This window comes from Saccopteryx leptura, chromosome 3 (genome assembly GCF_036850995.1).
Source record: "Saccopteryx leptura isolate mSacLep1 chromosome 3, mSacLep1_pri_phased_curated, whole genome shotgun sequence".
NCBI lineage: Eukaryota > Metazoa > Chordata > Mammalia > Chiroptera > Emballonuridae > Saccopteryx > Saccopteryx leptura.
The window spans coordinates 51268500-51291944 of NC_089505.1; the positions used below are offsets into that span (position 1 = coordinate 51268500).

Sequence of the window (23445 nt, forward strand, 5' to 3'; positions counted from 1 at the left end):
TACAGAAATCCTTTTTAAAAGCATATACAGAAATGTAGTTGTAATTATAAAATTCAAGAACAAAGTATTTTATGTGTAATGCAAGGAATTTTGTTTATGTTAGCTTTTTATCACTCAGCTTCTTAAGTTAATCTTTAAAACTAATGTAAATGATGAATGTTTTAAACTATGTATCTTTTCTTTAAAAACCTTTTTAGCTTATATAGTTCAATAGAGAAATTTGGACTCAACTCTATGGAGCATACATAACCACTAATATATTTAGACAACACTAGAACAATTCTTGAGTTCCTGTTTTGATTTACTTTTTCGATTGCCTCATGTGTTCAGGTGCTGTATTTCAGGAGATGCACATGCGGGTTACTTTTCTGAAAGCTTGAATATCTGAAAATGACCTTTTGCTGCATGCACATGTTAATGACAACATGGCTTAATATGGAATATTCTTGTATCCCAGATTTTTTTCTTTAAAATTCTCTAAACATTATTCTGATGTCTTTTAATTTTGATTGAGACAAGAAAATCCTTTTGATAATAGTGATGCTGCTGCTTTTTATTTGGGTATTGTTCTTCTGTTATCTGTCCCTTTGATTATTGCTTCCATTCCAATTGTCAGGCTTTTTAAAAAAAATCTGTATTTGTGGAGTGTATCACTTTTTTTTGAGCTTTGTTGTTTGGTCTTATTTATTATTATTAGGAAATGTCATTCTTTTTTTTTTTTTTTGTATTTTTTCTGAAGCTGGAAACGGGGAGGCAGTCAGACAGACTCCCGCTTGCGCCCGACCAGGATCCACCCGGCACGCCCACCAGGGGGCGATTCTCTTCCCATCCGGGGCGTTGCTCTGTTGCGACCAGAGCCACTCCAGCACCTGAGGCAGAGGCCATGGAGCCATCCCCAGTGCCCGGGCCATCTTTGCTCCAATGGAGCCTTGGCTGCAGAAGGGGAAGAGAGAGACAGAGAGGAAGGAGAGGGAGAGGGGTGGAGAAGCAGATGGGCACTTCTCCTGTGTGCCCTGGCCGGGAATCAAACCCGGGACTTCCGCACGCCAGGCTGACGCTCTACCACTGAGCCAACCGGCCAGGGCCGGAAATGTCATTCTTGATTGCACTCAGACTTAGATGTAGAAGCTCTCAGAGAAGACAGTCTACACCTCTTGACAGTCTGTTCCTGATGTTTTCATTTGACTTCCTTCATTTGCCAAAAGTTTAGCGTATTCTGAGACCTCTTGCTTGTTTTTCTTAGTATGTTGTTTCTTCAGTGCAGTATGCTGGGCATTTGTGTTGTAGGACCCATGGAGTAACAAGATGCTGAATTTTGGGTGTTTTGGTTCAAGGTTTATTACGTTTTTGTTTAAGAACTTTCTCGCCTGACCTGTGGTGGCGCAGTGGATAAAGCATCAACCTGGAAATGCTGAGGTCGCCGGTTCGAAACCCTGGGCTTGCCTGGTCAAGGCACATAATGGGAGTTGATGCTTCCAGCTCCTCCCCCCTTCTCTCTCTCTGTCTCTCTCTCCTCTCTCTTTCTCTCTCGCCCTCTCTCTCTCCTCTCTAAAAATGAATAAATAAATAAATAAAAAATTAAAAAAAAAAAGAACTTTCTCATAACATATTATTAGACATCTTTAGAGAGGTTGAAAAGTTTACGGATTGTGCTCTTTTGGGCCCCAGGTGATATGTCACAGTGGTTGTATCTCTGAGACTAGAAATATCTTTTTCCCTGCACCCTCTTTTTTTTTTTTCTTACAATGATAAAATTGAAACACTGAAATTGGCATCCACAGTGCAACCCTGAACAGATTTGCCCTTTCTTTCTCCAGTCCTCCTTCGTCTATAACAGGAATGCTCCTTACTCAGTAGCAGGTAAACACGGCCATGGGTCAAGACACCCTGCTTCATGGGGAAGTCATTTTTGTCATTCCCACCACTGATTCGAACCACATGACCCTTCTATTCTTAACCCAGAACGTGAGCAGCAACTTCTGTGGCCATACGCTTCTTGTGAGTTTCCGGCAGCCAGTGGCTGAGAAAGAGATGTTCACCTTCATCCTGAAGCAGCCAACCCTCCAAAATGGCACGAAAAAGAGCCACATTTCTTTTTCTTTTTTTTTTTTTTTCTTTTTTCTGAAGCTGGAAACGGGAGAGACAGTCAGATAGACTCCTGCATGCGCGATGCTCTGCCCCCCAGGGGGTGATGCTCTGCCCATCCTGGGCATCACCATATTGTGACCAGAGCCACTCTAGCGCCTGAGGCAGAGGCCACAGAGCCATCCCCAGCGCCCGGGCCATCTTTGCTCCAATGGAGCCTTGGCTGCGGGAGGGGAAGAGAGAGACAGAGAGGAAAGCGTGGCGGAGGGGTGGAGAAGCAAATGGGCGCTTCTCCTATGTGCCCTGGCCGGGAATCGAACCCGGGTCCTCCGCACGCTAGGCCGACACTCTACTGCTGAGCCAACCGGCCAGGGCTGAGCCACATTTCTTTTTTATACCTGTCTTCCCTCTTTATCTTTTCATATTCTTGGTGAACATTTTTGTTTTCATGTTCTACATTACTGATATGTTTTTCTGAAATATTGATTTTTCTCATTTCAGGTGTGGATTTTGGTTTTGTTTATATTCTTTTTTCTTATCTCTTTGAGTTCCTATATACCTTAGTATGCATATGTCCATTGTGTTTTTATTCCTTCTTGGTCTTTTCAACTGATCGTCTTCCTTATGAAAGATGTTTCACAGAAACTTTTTAATTTTATTGAGAACACACAGCAGCTTTCTACATTTCTTCCATTTCTCGATGTAAATTATCCCAGATTATCTTCTTTGGCATTATAAGATGTTTTATCTGTGCTGCTGAATGTTTGTATAGGTCCCATGCTTAACCATCTATGAACAAGAGGCTTTTTATCCAATTCTGGTGTTTTGCCAGTAGGCAAAGTATGGAAAGTCCATTCAGTCATCTTCATTTTCTGCTCGTAAACTGATAGCATTGCCCTCCAAGTTGTAGGAAGCTAATAATTGTGCACAACCTACTTCATCCAGTGTGCATCTACTAGATTGAATGTTAAGAGTTTTTTTTCCCCTGTTCTCACTTCACAGTCTACATACAGTCTTTCCGTTTTGTAGAAGTGAATTTATACATGGATAACCTGAGACAGTGTGGTATGTGTGTTTATTTTTACCTGTAAGTCTCCAGGTTGTAAAGGTCCTTAGGACTTTGGTGATTTCATCAGTGGTGGAAACTAATTTAATGTCCAGGAATGGAGAAAACTAGAAGTGTGTTTTTAGAATAATGAAGGAAGAGAGATGAGTGGGAGAATACTACCTTAGACATCTAAGAAAGTTTTTAGTAGGCATCTGGTTTAATTTGGAGCAGACTCTTTTTCCAAGGTAGGGCTGTATATCTTAGATATTTTAAGGGGAAATTGGGAGGTGGATTATTATGTATTTTATTGATTTTAAGAAGTACATTTCCCTCCCATTTTTATATTTTAGTAATTGAGCTATGTCTTACAAGCTAGCAGCATTTTTTTCTTAGTGCAAAAATTAAAGGTGTCTTATAGTCATTGGCATCTCAGATTCAATAAATTAAATACATGTTTAGCTTAGTACCATTCTAAATTGAATCTCCCTGTTGTGAGTATGGTTAATAACAGCATTTCTTTTCTCTGGTCAGTTTTGGCCTTATTAGCTTTATTCACCTGGAAATCTGGTAAAGATAGAATATCAGTTATGTAATTAAGTACCATTGCTTTTGGTAAAAGTGATTCATGATTATTAAATTACATATAAACTGGGAGGATTGAATGAACTGTAAATACTGGTGGAATATTAATTACAGCTTTGGGCTTCCCTGAGTGTGATAACTCTCATAATTGAGCAAGTCCTGTTGTAAGGCTCAGGAAGCAGTATCTATGGGACTGAATATATACGATATAGCTTGCTATTTGGTCCTTCCAATGTAGGGTAGCCACTCCACCAATCCTTGTGATTGCATTCCCTTACTCTTGACCTGCTACCTGGGAGTGCCAACGAGAATATCCCCTGAATGGCTACTTGATACTTCCTTGCTAGCATGTTTCATGTTTTTTATCCTGCTAAGTATAATCAATGTCTAGTGTGGCCTGTTTGGGTCGCATGAATCTCAACGTCTGGTTGGGCCTAACAAGTGGTGTTGTATCTGTATTTCATGAGTTTATTTTTTATTTTGTTTGCAATATTTGCTGAATGAATCTGTATTATTACTTATTCTTCATAAGAATTTTAAACTATAAATATATAGTAAATATGAGACTATCTAGCATATGTATATATTAAGGAATAATATAGAAAACATCTGTCTACTACCCAGGATAAGAAATAGAACATTACAAATATCTTTTTTTTTAGCGAAGGAGAGAGATGAGAAGCATCAGTTATTCAATGTGGTACCTTAGTTGTTCATTGATTGCTTTCTTATATGTGCCATGGCGGGAGAGGGTGGGGAGCTCTAGCTGAGCCATTGACCCCTTGCTCAAGCCAGCGACCTTTGGGCTCAAGCTAGAGACCATGGGGTCATGTCTGCGATCCCACTCTCAAGCCAGATGAGCCTGCACTCAAGCTGGCAACCGACCTTGAGGTTTCAAACCTGGGTCCTCAGCATCCCAGGCCAATGCTCTATCTACTGCACCACCTCCTTGGTCAGGCCAGATATCTTTGAAGTAACTGATTGCCTCCTCTCCTATCTAATTTTGGTTCCTAATATTGGTTAATTATTTACTTGCTTTTGTTTATAGTTTTACCTTATATATATCCCTAAACAATATATTGCTTATTTTTATTTTTTTTGGAGCTATTTGAGTATATAACCCCCCAATATTTTTGCAAGTCATCTGTGTTGTTATATAGCTATAATTCATTCATTTTTACTGCTGTATAGAAATGCGTTATATGGCTGTACTACAATTTTATTCATTCTGCCATTATGAACATTTGTGTTATTTCTTGCTTTTTTATCCCTAGGTATTAACAATGCTGTTATTAAACTGTTGTACATGTCTGCTACTGCATGTGTATACAAACTTATGGTTTTACTGTGGATGGTGTGCACATCTTTGTTAGGTAATGCCAAATTGTTTTTCATATTGCTCTACCAACCTATACTTTCACCAGCAGTAGCTGATAGTTTATATTTTCACTAGCATTTAGAATTATCAGACTTCTTAAGTCTTAAATTAATTCTTGTAGGTATAAATGGTATCTCATTGTGAGTTTTTTTTTCTTCTTTTCCAAATGAGGAGGGGGAGATAAACACAGACTCCCGCAGGTGCCCCAACCGGGATCCACCCTGTAACCCCCATCTGGTACCATGCTCACAACTGAGCTATTTTTAGCACCTGAGGCAGAGGCTCCACAGAGCCATCATCAGCACCCAGGCCGATGTGCTCTAACCAATAGAGCCAAGGCTGCAGTAGGGGTTATGGGGGAGAGAGAGAGAGAGAGAGAGAAAGAGAAAGAGAGAAAGAGAGAAGAGGGCAGAGTGGGAAAGTAGATGGTTGCTTCTCCTGTGTGCCCTGACCAGGATTTGAACCTGCAGCATCCACATGCTGGACCCATGCTCTACCACTGAGCCAACCAGCCAGGGCCTCATTATGTTTTTGTATAATTTATCTCACTAATTTTCCATGTGTTTATCATCTGCTTGTTCTGTCAAATATTGCGAAAGGAGTGAAGTTCCCATTTGTGAGTTTGTTTCTCTTTCAGTTCTGTCATTTTTTGCTTTGTGTATTTTGAAGTTTTATTAGGTCTGTGACTATTTAGGATTATTATGTCTTCTTGATGAAATGGGCTCTTTATCCCTGGTAATATTCTTTGTTCTGAAGTCTTCCTTGTGTGTTATTAATATAACCGCTCCAGTTTTCTTTTGATTGGCGATTACATGGTATATCACATCAAGAATTGTGAAGAGTCTGAGAGTTTACGTTCTTACGAGCTAACAAGTTAACATGCCAAAGATCTAATAGATGCTGGCAATAGACATGAGATTCCTGGATCTCTACGTTGTTTTCTATTAATAAGGAAGAACTTTCTATTAATAAGGAGATGGTTGCAGGCCAAGCTACCCCAACAGACACCCTTGGAGAATTGTCTCCCAACATATCTTTTTTATACTTTTACTTTCAACTCATTTATGTTTTTACATTTAAAATGGATTTGTTGTAGACAGAAAAATATAGCTGGGCTGATTTGTTTATCTAGTCTGACAGTCTCCATCTTTTAGTGTATTTAGATTGTTTACATTTCATGTAATTGGTAATATGGTTGGACTAAAATCTATCACTGTGTTAGCTGTTTTCTATTCTATTTTTGCTTTTTCCTCTTTTGAGTTACTTGAGTATTTCTTTATTCTTTTTCTTTCCACTGTTTCCTTATTAATTTATTTTTTATGAAATTGTTTTAAAAGCAGCCCTAGGGTTTGTAATATATTTGTAACTAATCACAGTCTTTCTTCATATAATAGCACATAGCTATAAGTAATTTATAACAGTGTACTTTCAATTTTTCCTACTCATCCTTTGTGCTTTTGTTATCATTCGTTTTGCTTTTATATGTGCTATCAACACACAAATAAATTGCTATTATTTTTGCTTTAGACAGTTATCTTTTAGAGCAATTATAAATAAAAAATAAAGTAATATATTTACTTTCATTTATACCATTTTGAATGTTGATTTCTTTTTTGTGGATAGTTTTCTGTCTGGTATCATATTCCATCAATCGGAAGAACTTCCTTTAACATTTATTGTAGGACAAGTCTGGTGGTAATGAATTATTTCATATTTATTTTTTGAAAGACTTTATTTTGCCTTTATTTTTATGAAGTATTTTTGCTGACTAGAATTGTAGATTGCCATTTTTTTTCTTTTGGCACTTAAAAGATGTCATTCTATTATTGTCTGTCTTGCATAATTTTGCTGTAATTCTTACCTTTGATTTTCTGTGTGTAAAATTTTGTTTTGTTTTGACTTTGGCTGTCATGAAGATTTTTCTCTCTTTGGATATGGTATGTCTTTGTTTTTGAATATAATATATCTATTTTCTTTAGTTTGGTCTCTGTACATCTTGTTTCTTTGCTTTGGTATCTTTTATTTAATGTGAAAAATTCTCAGCCATCATTTCTTCATGTGTTTCTCTTGACCTTTGTTTCTGTGATTTCAAGATTACATATATGTTAGACCATAAGATATTGTCTCATAGCTCTTGTATGATTTGCTCTAGGTTTTTCTTCTACATTTTTTTCCCCTGATATGATCAGATTTATCTTTTAGGGAGACTTCTTTGATGGTATTGGTTTTGTTGCTATTACTGAAGTATTGATATTTCAGAAGATAAAGCTTTAATATAGAGGCATATACCTTTTTAACAGATTATTAGTGAAACATAAGTTCATAATAATTTTTGTTCCAGCTAAAAATGGTTTAGTTCGATCTGAGGACCACAAGATATGCCCAGGATTGTGGTGGTTGTAAAGATGTAATGTGATGAAATAATTCTAATGATGTATGAACTAAGAACTAAGTAAGCTATGTTTTAAAGTTTTATATATCAAAGGGTTTTTTTATTATTCTATATGTTAATCACTTGAAATTCATTAAATTTTTATTCTGAAATGTGTTTGTTATTATATCATAATATTAACTATTTAATTTGCAATAAAAATAATATTATCAAATAGCTAGACTCAAATATGTTTATTTATTTTCCTAGGACTGTGTAGACTTAAATAGACAAGTAAGAAATCAACATGTTTTGTTTAGTTTTTATAGTCTTATTAACTGAGAAAGTGATTTGGAAGTATAAATGGAATGCCTTTTAAAGGACAGAAATTTTTACATATAGAAAAGTTAAGGCCATGGAAAACTAATTAACCAATTAAGATAAATAAAGTAAACTTACAATTTGAAAATATCAAATTGTGCCTGACCAGGCAGTGGCGCAGTGGATAGAGCGTCAGACTGGGAAGCGGAGGACCCAGGTTCGAGACCTCGAGGTCGCCAGCTTGAGTGCGGGCTCATCTGGTTTGAGCAAAGCTCACCAGCTTGGACCCAGGGTCGCTGGCTCGAGCAAGGGGTCACTCGATCTGCTGTAGCCCCACGGTCAAGGCACATATGAGAAAGCAATCAATGAACAACTAAAGTGCCACAACAAAAAACTGATGATTGAAGCTTCTCATCTCTCTTCATTCCTGTGTGTTTCTATCTATCCCTCTTTCCAGAGACAGAGAGAGAGAGAAAAGAAAAGAAAAGAATATCAAATTGTGGAAAAACTTTTGAGTATATACAGATGCCTTGAATTATCCAAAATGATAAAAGAGATTTAGCTAGTTTGTTAAATTACGTGGTAGGTGAATAAAAGGACTATTATCTTGAAAGGAAAGCAGAATATGCTTTTAATTTTTTTCACTTATATCAATTGCGGTGTTCCAGATTTACAAAATACAATACCTGTGGACACACACAACACAGAAAAGTGAAAAAGGTAGTATTCTCTTAGCTTAATATGATCTTCTCCATAATTATTTTTTGATATCTTGTAGGGTTTTGGTAAATATTTACTGAAAAAAAGAAGAGGCGCTATTTCCTAATTTAAACAGTTGAAAAAACCCTAACATTGTAGATTATGGGTTTTCAGATCCACTCTCTGTTTCCATTGTTTCTAGAAATATTCCTGAGTTTTATTCTGGGAATAGTATGACACTTTCAGTGCTTAGTTTTGGAAATAGTTTGATACTTTCAATGCTTATTTTTATGCTTGGTTATGTGGGACCAGAGCAAATTTTATCTAGGGCTAATTTTGCTCTACTGCTGAGGCAATAACTTTATGATTATTCTACCTGATGTCCTGTGAAGTGTGAGCTTTTTTCTTTCATGAATGAAACAGATTATTCCTGTCATTCAGTCCCTGGAATTATTTCCTCTGCTCCTTCTAATTACTCCTTTTACTGCTTCGGGTAGATTCTTCACAAGTATGTGTTGATAGTACTCAGTAAAGATTTGAGAGGGTGACCCTCTGCAGATTTATTCCTCTCTCTCTCTGCAACTCTATTCTCTCTGGTACTCCACTAGGCAGATTGTAACAGTTTGATCTACTCTCTTAACTTGAAGTTGCTGGGTTCTACATGGATTCCTTTTCCCTCTGCTCCCTGGAAACTCTAAGCATAGAGCTGTTGGAGGGAGGCTCACTTTGTTTCCTTCTCTTGGGATTACTCTCCTGTACCAGTTGTCCAATGTCTGAAAACCATTGTTTCATGTATTTGTTTTGTTTTTTTAGTTGTTTCAGGCAGGAGGATAAATCTGTTCCCTATTACTCCATCTAGAATGGAAGCTCTGTCTATTCATTTTTTAAAGATTCAGCTCAAGTATTAACTCCTCTCCAAAATGTTTTATCATCCATTTTCTAGTCAGAAATCATTTAGTTGCAAAGAACAGAAGCCCTTTCAAAAGAGCTCTAATAATAAGGAGATTTACTACTATAATGCAGAGAAATCTCTAGATTTTTATCTCATGGTACAAACAGGTCTGGCTTCTCTTGCATTCTGTTTCCTGCACACCAGTGTCCTCTGCAGGGTTCTTTCCACTTGCCCTTGGCTCTCACTTGCCAAAGTATTAACTGTACATGATCTTTCAGCTCTAGTCCTTATATTATGTCAGCTCTAGTCCTTATAATTAATGTCATCAGATTAGGTATTTAGGTGAATGGCCCTAAAGAGCCAGAAAATTGGTATTAATCTTGGGTAAGCAGAGTTCAGTAGTGACATGACCATGCTTAATAATATAATTAAAGTAATTTTTAAATTAAAAAATTTAAATAAGTTTTTATGAAAGAAATACCAACTTGTAAATTCTAAGGTAAAGTCTCAGCTAATACTCAGTAAATACAATGTTTATACCAAGGTAGCTCAGACATTTTACTTTTTGATTATTAAATAATATATAAACATTTACAGAGCATATATTACATTCCAGACACTGTCCAAAGCACCAGTGATATGTCATAAGGTGAATATATATATATATATAATTTTTTTTTAATGAAAAAAGTTTGATTTCCTTTTGCACTGTCAAGACCTTCTTTAGTCAGGCCCTAGACTTTGACCAAAGTTAATATTTAGAAAGAGGTTAAATTGCTTTCCTAAAGTCCTGATATTTTAAGACTACTTGGTTTCATTCATTAAGACCATAGGACTGTTTTGTTTCTTAGTTAATTCTGGTTGGGTTTGAAATATCTCATATGAGGGCATCTAGGTTTACTGGTGATTCATAACATATGGAGTGTGATATTTGGCAAGAGGCTAAAGGCCAAGTGCTGTAACCACCCACATAACAGTCTTTTGCAAACCAATCAGTGTTTTTTGTAATTTACTAATAAAAACAGATTTTTTCCCTTCAGTATGTTAAAACAAAAAATAATATGCTTTGAGATAGTAGGTGTACTTGAAAATTAACTTGTTTTCAAATATAAAAACCGCAAAAGCTCAGGAGATACCATCTGAGTCTAAAAGGTTTTGTGACATTAGTAATCAGTATACATGGTTGTTATTAGTTAAGGCAAAGAAGTCATACAAATTTGCATGAAGTTATTCATCCTTTAAGTCTCTGCTGCTATAACAGGAATAGATCTATTGTTTTTAATATGTGCCTATATCTTTAAAATGTCATAGCCACTAATTTTAATATCAAATGCTAGATTCTCCTACTGCTCCACAGTAGGATATTGCCACCAAAGAGGATCTAAGAAATAAAAATAAAAAGTCCCTATGATTTAGGGAATGTTTTAATTAAGGTAACCATCCCAGTGTGACTGAGACAATTCTAATTTACATGATTATTAATGGTGCCCCCCTTTATTCTTAAAAATCCTGATTTGGATGACAAGTTATGTGGTCACACGATTTATCTATAATCATGTTGGATGTTGAGCAGCTAGATCTGCTTTAAAATTTAGCATTTAACTAGCCTCAGCATTTATTCTGATTCTAAATCTCAATAAGAGTTGGTGGATTGATGACTGTGAAGATAGCATAGTTGTTAAATGAAACTTAACAGACTCATCTGATAGTAAAAACCTAGATTATGTGTCTCTATGACACAGAATCATTGAATTCCCACTGCTAAAAATTAACTTTTTTTGTAGTGTTTAGGGACTTACTTGAACTCTTTCCAGTCTTCTTTTTTAGGCTTTCCTTTTCCTATTTTTCTCTTGACCATGAGCCCTATATTTCAGCCCCACTTATATGCTTGGATTTTCCTGAATATATTCCTATCCTGTTACCTCCATTTTTTCCTGCTCTACCTTTTCTAATCTTCTTTTCCTGTTTGTGCCAATTAAATTCCTACCATCCTTTAAAATCTAGGATAAGTATCACTTCCATGAAGCCTTTTTTGCTACACCCCCATTCTAATGAATTTTTCTTTTTCTCAGCTCCCTAAGCATTTGTTTTCATCTCTGTCATGCCTTATAGTATAGCTTAGTGGCCACCTCATTCCTAGGTCTGTAAAGGCAAGACAATACTGTATTTTAATTCATTTAAAAATCCACATCACCTATATATATTAGGTGGTCAATAAAAATGTCTGGTCAATTGTTGGCATATTCCATTAATTTCTTTAGAACAACTAAGCCAGAAAATATTTTAGAAGTTTTCCTTATAAGCTTTGTATAGGGCAACTTTAATATGTCAATTTGTAAATTTATTTCATACCTTTAATTTTTTTACCTGTGTTTTTATTAACACTTTTTTCTTTAGACAATATATTCTCATTGACATTTTAACTAGAACCAAAAGTTTTTATTTTTCCTTCCTTCCAAGGCAGTTTCCCATGTTCTAAGAACTTACGTTCTTTTCCTATTGCCATTTTATTTAGTTAACTCCTAGAAATGATGAGAGACTCTGTTGCATGACTGTTTGTTAGTTCTCTGGGTTAGTCATTGCCTTCCATAAACCCCCTGCACTTTGGCCACAATATTTCTGTAGAAGTAGGAAGAAAAGTGTTAAGTTCTCTTTGCCAGATGAGGAAAGTGTACTTTAAACATTAACCTGCTTTGTAAAATTTTTCTAATGGTGAAAAGGAATAGTGAGCAAGTGACATTACATCCCTGACCTTTTTCTGTCTTTCATCTGAGTCTAATTTCATTAGACTTAGAGTTGGGGAAACTTGTGGCTAGCTTCTTAGGCATGTTATCTGGGCTATATCAAAATTTCTTATTTTGTTTTATTTTGGGTGAAAGTAAATGTTCACAGGAATTTTCAGAACCTAAAACCAAAAGGTGACCCAAATTCTAAACAGCTGTCTTTGCCATAGCTATTAGTAATCAAACTGTCATTTGTTCTTGATAGAATTCTATTCATGTTTTTATCATCTTGAAGTTTTACTTTTCTTCACTTAGAATAATAATTGACATTTTACATAAATTAGGAGCTAAGGATTGTGACTTGTAAATGAAATAAGATAAATCAGTTCTCATATAACTCATTTTGTGTTATAGACTAAGTTCTTGAGTCATCATATATGTGATAGATTGCTTAAATATAATCTGTTTTCATGTCTGGAGAATTAGCATTATAACACAAAGGCTATATACTACTCTTACCCATGACTTATTGTGGGAGCATTTCAAATCAATATAGGTACTCAGCAAGTACACTTTATATTTTACTTTGTTCTTGTGAGGTAGATACTATTTTGTAATACCTGAGAGTTGTGGAAACCTGCTAGAGGGGAACCTTATGGGTTATACATCATTTATAATAGATTATAGATTTGTTTATAGCCTCTGAGGAAGACATCAAGTTCTAGTTACTTCAGGAACTTCATCTAGATTTGACCAAGAGGTAGGGCATATATGCTTGGGGCAGTGGAAGAGGTGGTTGGATAGTCCAATGAAATGGCAGTCTCACTCTTGGTATTTCCCTGCTTTTGGCTTTTTCATCCATGGTAATGACGTAGGACATTTTGAATGGTGTCACCACAGACTTTCATCATGGGAGGAAAATAGTAGTATTTGATAATACAGAAAAAGTCTCCTTATTAGATCAGAATAACTAAATCAGTTGTGGTCTGACAACGAGCTTAAAGCTTATGGGCTAAAGAACTGTCTTTTTTGTTATATTTTAAGGATATAGATTTTCTAAATATGAGATTTAAAAATGGATGATTTGGCAGACTTGGAATAAGACTCAGAAGGCTGAAAAATTGTCTAGAAATGCTAGAATTAGGTACTCCTTGGCATTATATAAGATTAAGTAGGAAAAATTGGTGAACATATAAATTATTTTCATTCAAAACAGAATATAGGGTAAATGTTTAGGAGATATTATTTGATAAACACCAAGTTAATTTGGAATGGGCATTCACAGAAGCGAGGATTAAGGAGTATTGATAATGGAAGAAATGTCAGTGTTGGTAACTGTATACTGTATAGATTTCTTTTTTATTTATTTATTTTTTTGGTGAGAGGAGGAGAGAGTGAGGCAGATTCTCACATGAGCCCTACCAGGATCTACCCTGCAACCCCATCTGGGGTGAGTGCTCGAGTATCAAGCTATTTTTAGCACCTGAGTTTGATGTGCTTCAGTGGAGCTACCCTCAGTGCGTGGGACCAGTCTCAAACAAATTGAGCCACTGACTGCAGAAAGGGAAGAGAGGAAGAAGGGGAAGATAAAACGGGGGGGGGGGGGAGAACCAGATGGTTGTTTCTCCTGTGTGCCCTGACTGGGAATCGAACCTGGGATGTCCATATGCCAGGCTGATGCCCTATTCACTGATCCACTGGCCAGGGCCTAGATATTCTTAAATATTTTTAAATGTTTGCTTTTGGCCTGACAAGATGGTGGTGCAGTGGATAGAGCATCGGACTGGGATGCAGAGGACCCAGGTTCGAGACCCCGAGGTCACCAGTTTGAGCGCGGGCTCATCTGGTTTGAGCAAAAGCTCACCAGCTTGGACCCAAGGTCGCTGGCTCGAGCAAGTGGTTACTCGGTCTACTGAGGGCCCACAGACAAGGCACATATGAGAAAGCAATCAATGAACAACTAAGGTGTCCCAACGAAAAACTGATGATTGATGCTTCTCATCTCTCTCCGTTCCTGTCTATCTGTCCCTATCTATCCCTCTCCCTGACTCTCTGTTCCTGTAAAAAAAAAAAAAAAAAAAAAAAAATTTTGGTCCAATGAGTTTTTAATTTTATACTTTTCCTTTTCTATTTATTGGAGAATATTATAGTGGCGATTTTTAAAAGTTTTATCATTATAAATAGATACTTTCTTATAAATTACTAATTTCATTTTTTTTTTCTTCTTTTCAAAGTTGAAAGGAGGAAAGATAGACAGATTCCCGCATGAGCCTTGACCGGGACCACCCAGGAACCCCCTTCTGGGGTTGATGCCCTGCCCATCTGGGGCCATGCTTGCAACCGAGGGCCTGAGGCAGAGGCTTTATGGAGCCATCCTCAGTGCCCAGGGTGAGCTTGAACCGTGGCTGCCAGAAGGGAAGGGAGAGGGAAAGGGAAGGGGGAGAGGGAGGGGTGTAGAAGCAGATGGTTGCCTCTCCTGTGTGCCTGACCGGGAGTCAAACTCAGGACATCCATACGCTGGGCCGACGACGCTCTGCCACTGAGCCAACCAGTCAGGGCCACTAATTTCATTTGATAAAAGCTATATCCCTGGGCCCTGGCTGGTTGGCTCAGCGGTAGAGCGTCGGCCTAGCGTGCGGAGGACCCGGGTTCGATTCCCGGCCAGGGCACACAGGAGAAGCGCCCATTTGCTTCTCCACCCCTCCGCCGCGCTTTCCTCTCTGTCTCTCTCTTCCCCTTCCGTAGCCAAGGCTCCATTGGAGCAAAGATGGCCCGGGTGCTGGGGATGGCTCTGTGGCCTCTGCCCCAGGCGCTAGAGTGGCTCTGGTCGCAACATGGCGACGCCCAGGATGGGCAGAGCATCGCCCCCTGGTGGGCAGAGCGTCGCCCCATGGTGGGCGTGCCGGGTGGATCCCGGTCGGGCGCATGCGGGAGTCTGTCTGACTGTCTCTCCCTGTTTCCAGCTTCAGAAAAATGAAAAAAAAAATTAAAAAATAAAATTAAAAAAAAAAAAAAAAAAAAAAGCTATATCCCTGGCCTGACCAGGCGGTGGCGCAGTGGATAGAGCATCGGACTGGGATGTTGAGGACCCAGGTTTGAGACCCTGAGGTCACCAGCTTGAGCACGAGCTCATCTGGTTTGAGCAAAAAGCTCACCAGCTTGAGCCCAAGGTCGCTGGCTCGAGCAAGGGGTCACTCAGTCTGCTGTAGCCCCCTGGTTGAGGCACAAATGAGAAATCAATCAATGAACAGCTAAGGAACTGCAGTGAGAAATTGATGTTTCTCATCTCTCTCCCTTCCTGTCTGTCTGTCCCTATCTGTTCGTCTCTCTGACTCTCTCTGTCTCTTCCACAAGAAAAAAAAAGAAAAAGCTATATCCCTGGAAGGATTTTGGTTTGGAGTTTAACTTCTTTGAGGTTGTGCTTTGGTACAACGAAAAACAGTGGTTTTTAACCACTGTTCCATGGACCAGTACACAAAAGAGTCAACCACTTAGATGTTGTATGAAATTATAAACCAGATGATCTTAGTCGATTTTGCTTATTCTCAGGGTAATTTCTGCCTTAGTGGTCCCCAAAATAATTCTATTTTCACTGGTCCCCAAGTGTAAGAAGGTTGAAAACCACTGGAGAACAGCAACTGAGAATCAAGAGCTTAGTGTACTTCTGGTTCTGAGGTCTTTGGAATTCTTCTCATCAGTTAACTGTGTGACTTGAGGTACTCTGAACCTTTTTTCTCATATATAAAATGGGCAAACAAAGTGATATGTCCATATAAGGAATTAATCTGAAGCAATAGAAAAGAATGAACTACGATGCATGTGCTGTCATGAACAAACCTCAAAATCACTGTGCTGGGCAAAAGATTTCAGGCACAGAAATCTATGTGCAGTGTGATTCCATTTGTATGAAGTGCTAGATAAAACTGCTGTGAAAAATCAGAACAGTGATTGCCTCAGAGAAGGTGGGATTGACTGAAAAGTAGTATGAGGGATTTTGAGTGGTAATGGAAATGGGAAATGTTTTATGATAAAGATAGACATATTTGTCAAAATATAGTTAGTATTTTTACATTTTGCAACATGAATATTTTATCACTCTTCCCCCCTTCAAAAAATAACGGTAAACATAAATTCTAGTTAGTAGATATGTCTTTCTCAGTGGTAGTAATTCTAAACTTTTTATAGTTTGTATGCTTGTATAAATAAGTAAATATATTTAGGATAATGGGATCTAGGTTTCTTACTGTTGGACAAGGGGAACCATGGACATGAGGACAACTAGAATGTCTCTGGGGTGTTGGGTTGGAATTGGAGGTATCAGTATGAACTCATAGTTTTCATTATATATACAGAAAGGTGGATGGATGGATAGATAAATATAAGCATATAAATAAGTGTGTGTGTGTGTGTGTTATAACTATATAAATTTCCTAGCTCTGTGTGCTTAGAGGTTCTAAAAGTATTGATATCCTCATAGCAATGAGCACACTTGGTGTCCAGATCTTGATTTCTAAATAACATTTTTGACTAAATGGAACCAAGACTTCCTTGAGAGATAGCTAATTCTATAGCTGGGTCAGAAAAAGCACAAGATGAACCTGGAACATCTTATTGATTCCAAAACTGAGAAAGTGTTTCTTCAAAGAATGAAGGGAAACATATCAGACGGACACAGGAATTCTGTTTTCTACTCAGACATGAAAGAAATTGGAAGTCATCACTATTGTCCTCACAGTAAGATCAAAGTTGAACATACTAAAAATCAACAACTCTTCTTGGATCTATCAGAGAATTGAGGTCACAGAGTAAACCAATGCCCGCAAACCTGGAGAGACAGGTGAATTCAGAGAATCACAGTTTTCTGGACACAGAAGCTGATGGAGCCAGAAACCGGTAGGAAAGCTTAACCTGTAACTCAGGGGTCCCCAAACTACGGCCCGCAGGCTGCATGCGGCCCCCTGAGGCCATTTATCCGGCCCCCGCCACACTTCCGGAAGGGGCACCTCTTTCATTGGTGGTCAGTGAGAAGAGCATAATTCCCATTGAAATACTGGTCAGTTTGTTGATTTAACTTTACTTGTTCTTTATTTTAAATATTGTATTTGTTCCCATTTTGTTTTTTTTACTTTAAAATAAGATATGTGCAGTGTGCGTAGGGATTTGTTCAGTTTTTTTTATAGTCCGGCCCTCCATCGGTCTGAGGGACAGTGAACTGGCCCCTTGTGTAAAAAGTTTGGGGACCCCTGCTGTAACTGATGAACTGCTTGAAGTTGAGTGGGTTAGCCTGAGAGTTAAAAACTCATAGAGGCCCAGTTTTAGGGGAGCTCCCACACTTTTTTGAGTAAAGATTGGGAGAAAAAAATCTCATGCATCCAAAAGAGGGAGAGGAATAGTAACCATTTTGAAATATCCTCAGAGCATTCTGTTCTCCACCTACCCATCAGGGAAACTGCTACAGAACCAGTATGGGAAAAGGGAATTGCCCAGCTCTAGCTCCCACTATCTTTGCTGTCTTGTCTCATCTAAGCTGATGAGTGGGGAAGCTGAGAGTTACTTGTGATGGCCACAGCATTGTAAGCCCCAGGTCTAATCATAGGATTATAGAACCTTCCCTACCACTCCCACTCCCACAGTTTACCACTAGGTCTACAGGGCTCCTGTGTAATTAATAATAATAATAATAATAATAATAATAGATGAAATAACTGCAGGGCTTGCCCTCTATTTAAGACCTTTAAAGGGAAATCCAGGGACAGAGGAGACGAAAATAAGGATACTAAAAAATTTTAGCCCCTGGTACCTATAGCTAGAGTAAATATATCCTAATTCCTAGTTAGATGTAACAGGAATTTTGGAAATGTCATATTGCAAATTTAAAATAACTATGATTAATATGCTTAGGGCCCTAATGGAAAAAGCAGACAACATGCAAGAACAGATAAGTAATGTAAGCAGAGAGATGGAAATTCTAAGAAAGAATCAAAAGGAAATAGTAGAAATTAGAAACATTGTAACAGAACTGGAGAATGCCTTTGATGGGCTCATCAGAAGAAGACAGGAAGGAGCAAAAAAAATATTTGAAGTAATAATGGCTAAAAACTTTCCAAAATTAATCACAGACACCAAACTACTGATCCAGGAAGCTCAGAGAACTCCAAATAAGGTAAATACCAACCTACACCTATGTGTATCATATTCAAACTACAGGAAACGAAAGACAGAGAAAACCTTAAAAGAAGGTAGAGAGTAAACATCTAACCCATACAGGAAGAAGGCTAGTGATTGGCCTTCTCTTCACAAATCATGCAGCAAGAAGAGAGCGGAGTGAAATGTTGTGTTGACAGAAAACAATCACCAACCTAGAATTCTGTATACCTTGAAATTATCCTTCAAAAGTGAAAGAAAAATAAAAACTTTCTCAGACAAAAATTGAAGGAATCTGTCATCAGTAAGAAATGTTACTTGCCTTGTAAGAAATGTTGAAAGAAGTTCTTCAGAAAAAAGGAAAATGGATATGTCAGAAACTTGGATCTACATAAAGAGCATTAGAGAAGGAAAAATGAAGGTAGAATAAAACCTTTTTATTTTTTTATTTTTTATTTTTTTTGACAGAGACAGAGTCAGAGAGAGGGACAGATAGGGACAGACACATTGCTTTCTCATATGTGCCTTGATGGGGGCAGGGCTACATCAGAGCGAGTGACCCCTTGCCCAAGCCAGCGACCTTGGGCTCAAGCCAGCAACCATAGGGTCATATCTATGATCCCACACTCAAGCCAGTGACCCTGCACTCAAGCTGGTGAGCCCGCACTCAAGCCAGCAACCTCAAGGCTTTGAACCTGGGTCCTCTGTGTCCCAGTCCAGCGCTATTTACTGTGCCACCGCATGGTCAGGCTGATTTTTAATTTTTAATTGATATAATAGAAACAGTTTATTGGATGATTATAGCTATGAATAAATGAAATGAATAATAGTATTATAAGGGATAGCAGGGAGGAATTTGGAAAACTTAAAAGGTAGCTATATTACCTTTGAAGTACAACATAATTATTATTTGACAGTTAGTATAGATTAGATGTAACTATGCTGTAAACTGTAGAGCAGGGGTCCCCAAACTTTTTACACAGGGGGCCAGTTCACTGTCCCTCAGACCGTTGGAGGGCCGGACTATAAAAAAAACAACTATGAACAAATCCCTATGCACACTGCACATATCTTATTTTAAAGTAAAAAAACAAAACGGGAACAAATACAATATTTAAAATAAAGAACAAGTAAATTTAAATCAACAAACTGACCAGTATTTCAATGGGAACTATGCTCCTCTCACTGACCACCAATGAAAGAGGTGCCCCTTCCAGAAGTGCAGCAGGGGCCAGATAAATGGCCTCAGGGGGCCGCATGTGGCCCGCAGGCCGTAGTTTGGGGACCCCTGCTGTAGAGCAACCACTAAAATACTCAGTTTTTTAAAGAATTCTTTAAAGATGTTGTAGTACTGACTTCTGGTTTGCATTGTTTTGATAGCTTTGGCAATATGTTTCTGCCTAAAACTTTGTCACATTTGTAATTTTCATGGTTTATCACTCTGTCCTATTCAGTCCTCCAGGTGACCAGTTCTACGCTTAGTAGGACCACTGGCCGTGTAAGTCTGGTACTCTAAGACTAAGTGAATAAACATAGCCCTAAGAAAACTTCCCTTTAATTCATATATAAAAGTTGTATGATACTTGGAGAGAGGGGAAGTGAGGGATGAAAGGAGCCTGTTCTGTTTCTACCTTTTGGCAGAGCGATATTAAATACTGGGGGTGGGGGTGGCGGCAAAAGTAGGTTTATAGTTGTGAGTATGTGGAACAATTTATTGTGTTATATATTTTTCTAGATAAACAACGGTAAGCCTACTTTTGCATACTCCTGTACAGTGTATTAGTTTTTTTATTGTCATTAAGGTTCTTTGTTTATTTTGTCATTAAGTTTTTATTGTCTAAAAGAACTTTTTTCATTGACAGTTCTTAATCTTTAAAATTTTTTTGGTAATAGTCACTTTACTATAAGTGAAACATCTCTCTGTATTTTGACAAAATATAAATATCTTAATGTGATTCAAGGTTTAAAGATATATAAGTTGTTTTAGTGACTAGAATTTGTATTTTTCTCATTTAGTTCACAATTTATTTTTATGATACAAGTCCAACAATTCATTTTAATGAATATGTTAACTCTACGTGTATTCAAAGTTAGGTCTTTTCATTAGACACCTCAAAAGAAAACAAGGAGTATTGATAGGTGAAAAATATAGAACAGGTTTACTCAGATATAGTTCACATATTATACAATTTACGTATTTAAAGTATACAATTCAATAATTTTTAGTATATTCACAAAGTGGTGCAACTATCATCACAGTCAATTTTAGAACATTTTTGGCAGTCTAGAAAGAAATACTATATTCAGTAGCATTTACTACTACCCATTCCATCTCACACCACCAGCCCTTGCTACCACTAATAATATTTCTGTCCCTATAAACTTTATTTTGGACATTTGACATAAACAGAATCATACAATATGTAATGTTTTCTGTCTGGCTTTTTTAACATCTTTCCACAGTTCATTCATATGCTTAGTACTTCATTCCTTTCTATGTCTGAATAATTATTCCACATTGTATGGATATTCCACATTATATTTACCCATTCATCAATTGATGGACATTTGTTATTTTTATACTACTTTTTGTTTATGATGAATAATGCTGCTGTGAGCATTCATATACAAGTGTTTGTGTGTAAGTATGTTTTCAGTTATCTTGGGCATATATCCAGGAGTAGAATTGTTGGTCATGTGATACCTAGGTTTAACCTTTTGAGGAACTACCAGACTGTTTTCCAAAGCAGCTGCACCATTTAGCATTCCTACCAGTAGTGTATGAGGTTTCTAGTTTCTCCACACTTGTTATTTTCTGACTTTTTGATTATAGCCAACCTAGCGGGTGTGAAGTAGTATTTCATTGTGGTTTTGATTTGCATTTCACTGATGCTGAGCATCTTTTCACATACTTATTGGCCATTTGTTTATCTTCTTGGAGAAATATCTATTTAGATCCTTTCCTGTTTTAAAATTGGGTTGTCTGTTTATTATTGGGTTGTAAGAGTTGTTTACTTTAGATACAAGTACATTATCAAGTGTGATTTCCAAGTAGTTTATTTTGTGAGTTGGTAAAATTTTTACTTTTTCGTGGATAGGTAAAATTTTAAGGTCTTTTAGTGTTCAGCTAACAGAAAGTATAGTTGGACAATTTACCAGATTTGTATAATCTACTATATATAACATTATATATGTGTCTTTGAAAGAAAATTCAGGCATTTATATACAAATTTGACTGGACAGTAAATTTATTTATTTATTTTTTTCCATTTTTCTGAAGCTGGAAACAGGGAGAGACAGTCAGACAGACTCCCGCATGCGCCCGACCGGGATCCACCCGGCACGCCCACCATGGGGCGACGCTCTGCCCACCAGGGGGCGATGCTCTGCCCATCCTGGGCGTCGCCATGTTGTGACCAGAGCCACTCTAGCGCCTGAGGCAGCGGCCACAGAGCCATCCCCAGCGCCCGGGCCATCTTTGCTCCAATGGAGCCTTGGCTGCGGGAGGGGAAGAGAGAGACAGAGAGGAAAGCGCGGCGGAGGGGTGGAGAAGCAAATGGGCGCTTCTCCTGTGTGCCCTGGCCGGGAGTCGAACCCGGGTCCTCCGCACGCTAGGCCGACGCTCTACCGCTGAGGGTAAATTTATTTTGATTAGCTAATATTGTTGCTTTAAATCATTTTAGGTGAATTTTCACAATATTATCTGGTTATTAATTTTACTTCAAGATCTTGGATTACTTATCTTACTCTTTATTTTTTTTAGTGAGAGGGACAGACAGACAAGAAGGGAGAGAGATGAGAAGTATCAAGTCTTTTTTTTGCGGCACCTTAGTTGTTTATTAATTGCTTCCTCATATGTGCCTTGATGGGAGGGGGGGCTCCAGCAGAGTGAGTGATCCCTTGCTCAAGCCAGCAACCTTTGGGCTCAAGCCAGCGACCATGGGGTCTTGTCTATGATCCCACGCTCAAGCCAGTGACCCAGTGACAGCTCAAGCTGGTGAGCCTGTCCTCAAGCCGAAGAACCCACGCTCAAGCTGGCAACCTTGAGACCTCAAACCTGGGTCTTCCGCATCTCAGTCCGACACTTCATCCATTTTGCCACCGCCCAGTCAGGTGTATTACTTATCTTTCAATTGAAGTACCAAAAAGATTAATGTGTGTGTAACCATTCTGGCTAAAATGTCTGAAACTAAAACAATATTTAATGAATCAGAATTTTAGTTTTTATAACAAAGGCTAAGAAACATGTTATTTTATGACATTTAGTCTTAAAGGTACACATATTTTGGGGGGGGGGATTTCTGGCTTGAAACCACTTTCTGCAGTTTAAGTTTTAAAAGGCTAGGCTTTTTAGAAAAATATGACCATATAACATGGTTTGTGAGTCTTGAAACAGTACCCAGACTGAGGTTCAGAGCCACTGTGAAAGTCAAGATAATTACTGATTTACTTTCTATAATAATAATTGCAAACTAAATTACATATGAACTTTGGACATGTCATTCATCATACTCTTGACATAAAATAATTTGTTATATTTTGCTGTATATTTTGTTTAATATGGAAAGTTGGTCCTTAATTTAGTCCGGTTAGTCAAATTTTCTACTAGACTAAGTTGGAAGCCCTTATAGGAGTTACTCATTTTGAAAAAGATGTTCATTTGTGTCAGTTTTCCAACAATACTCAATTCTCTGAAATTAACTTAAGGGTATTCTACAAATTAATTCATTTGTGACACTAAGTAGCTGAAGTTAGTGCTGACCCCACAGAGTAAGGGATCAAGACTACTTCCACTTCAGATGCTAGCTTTCCACAAATGGGGTCCCCAGGCTACCTGTTCTTTTGTCTGACTGACTGCAAAATTGGGAATTCCCACAATCCTCCTCCTCCACCCCAGGTTTGATAAATTGTTAAAACAATCACAGAACTCAAGATAATGCTCTACTTAAATACAGTTCATTATAAAGGATGCAAATGAACCGTCAGATGGACAGATGCATATAGGCAAGGTTCAGAAGGGTCTTGAGCTGGGATGCTTCTGTCTCTGTGGAGTTGGGATGCACCATCTTCTGTGTGTTTACTAACTAGAAAGTTTCCCAAAACCTCATTATTCAGGAGTTTCATTACAAAGGCATTATTGGTTAAATCATTGGCCACTGATGATTGAACTAAATCTAAAGACCCTCCCCTTCCTGGATGTGA

The 23445-nt window shown here is 37.8% G+C and overlaps 1 protein-coding gene and 1 pseudogene across 4 annotated transcripts in view; one reads left to right on the top strand and one right to left on the bottom strand.

The window, feature by feature from the left end:
* REV3L (REV3 like, DNA directed polymerase zeta catalytic subunit) overlaps positions 1-23445 on the top strand; it is a 178709-nt gene that overhangs the window by 17280 nt on the left and 137984 nt on the right. The gene's annotated exons all lie outside the window — the stretch shown is intronic.
* Positions 1094-12979, bottom strand: LOC136397086 (small ribosomal subunit protein eS6-like; annotated as a pseudogene).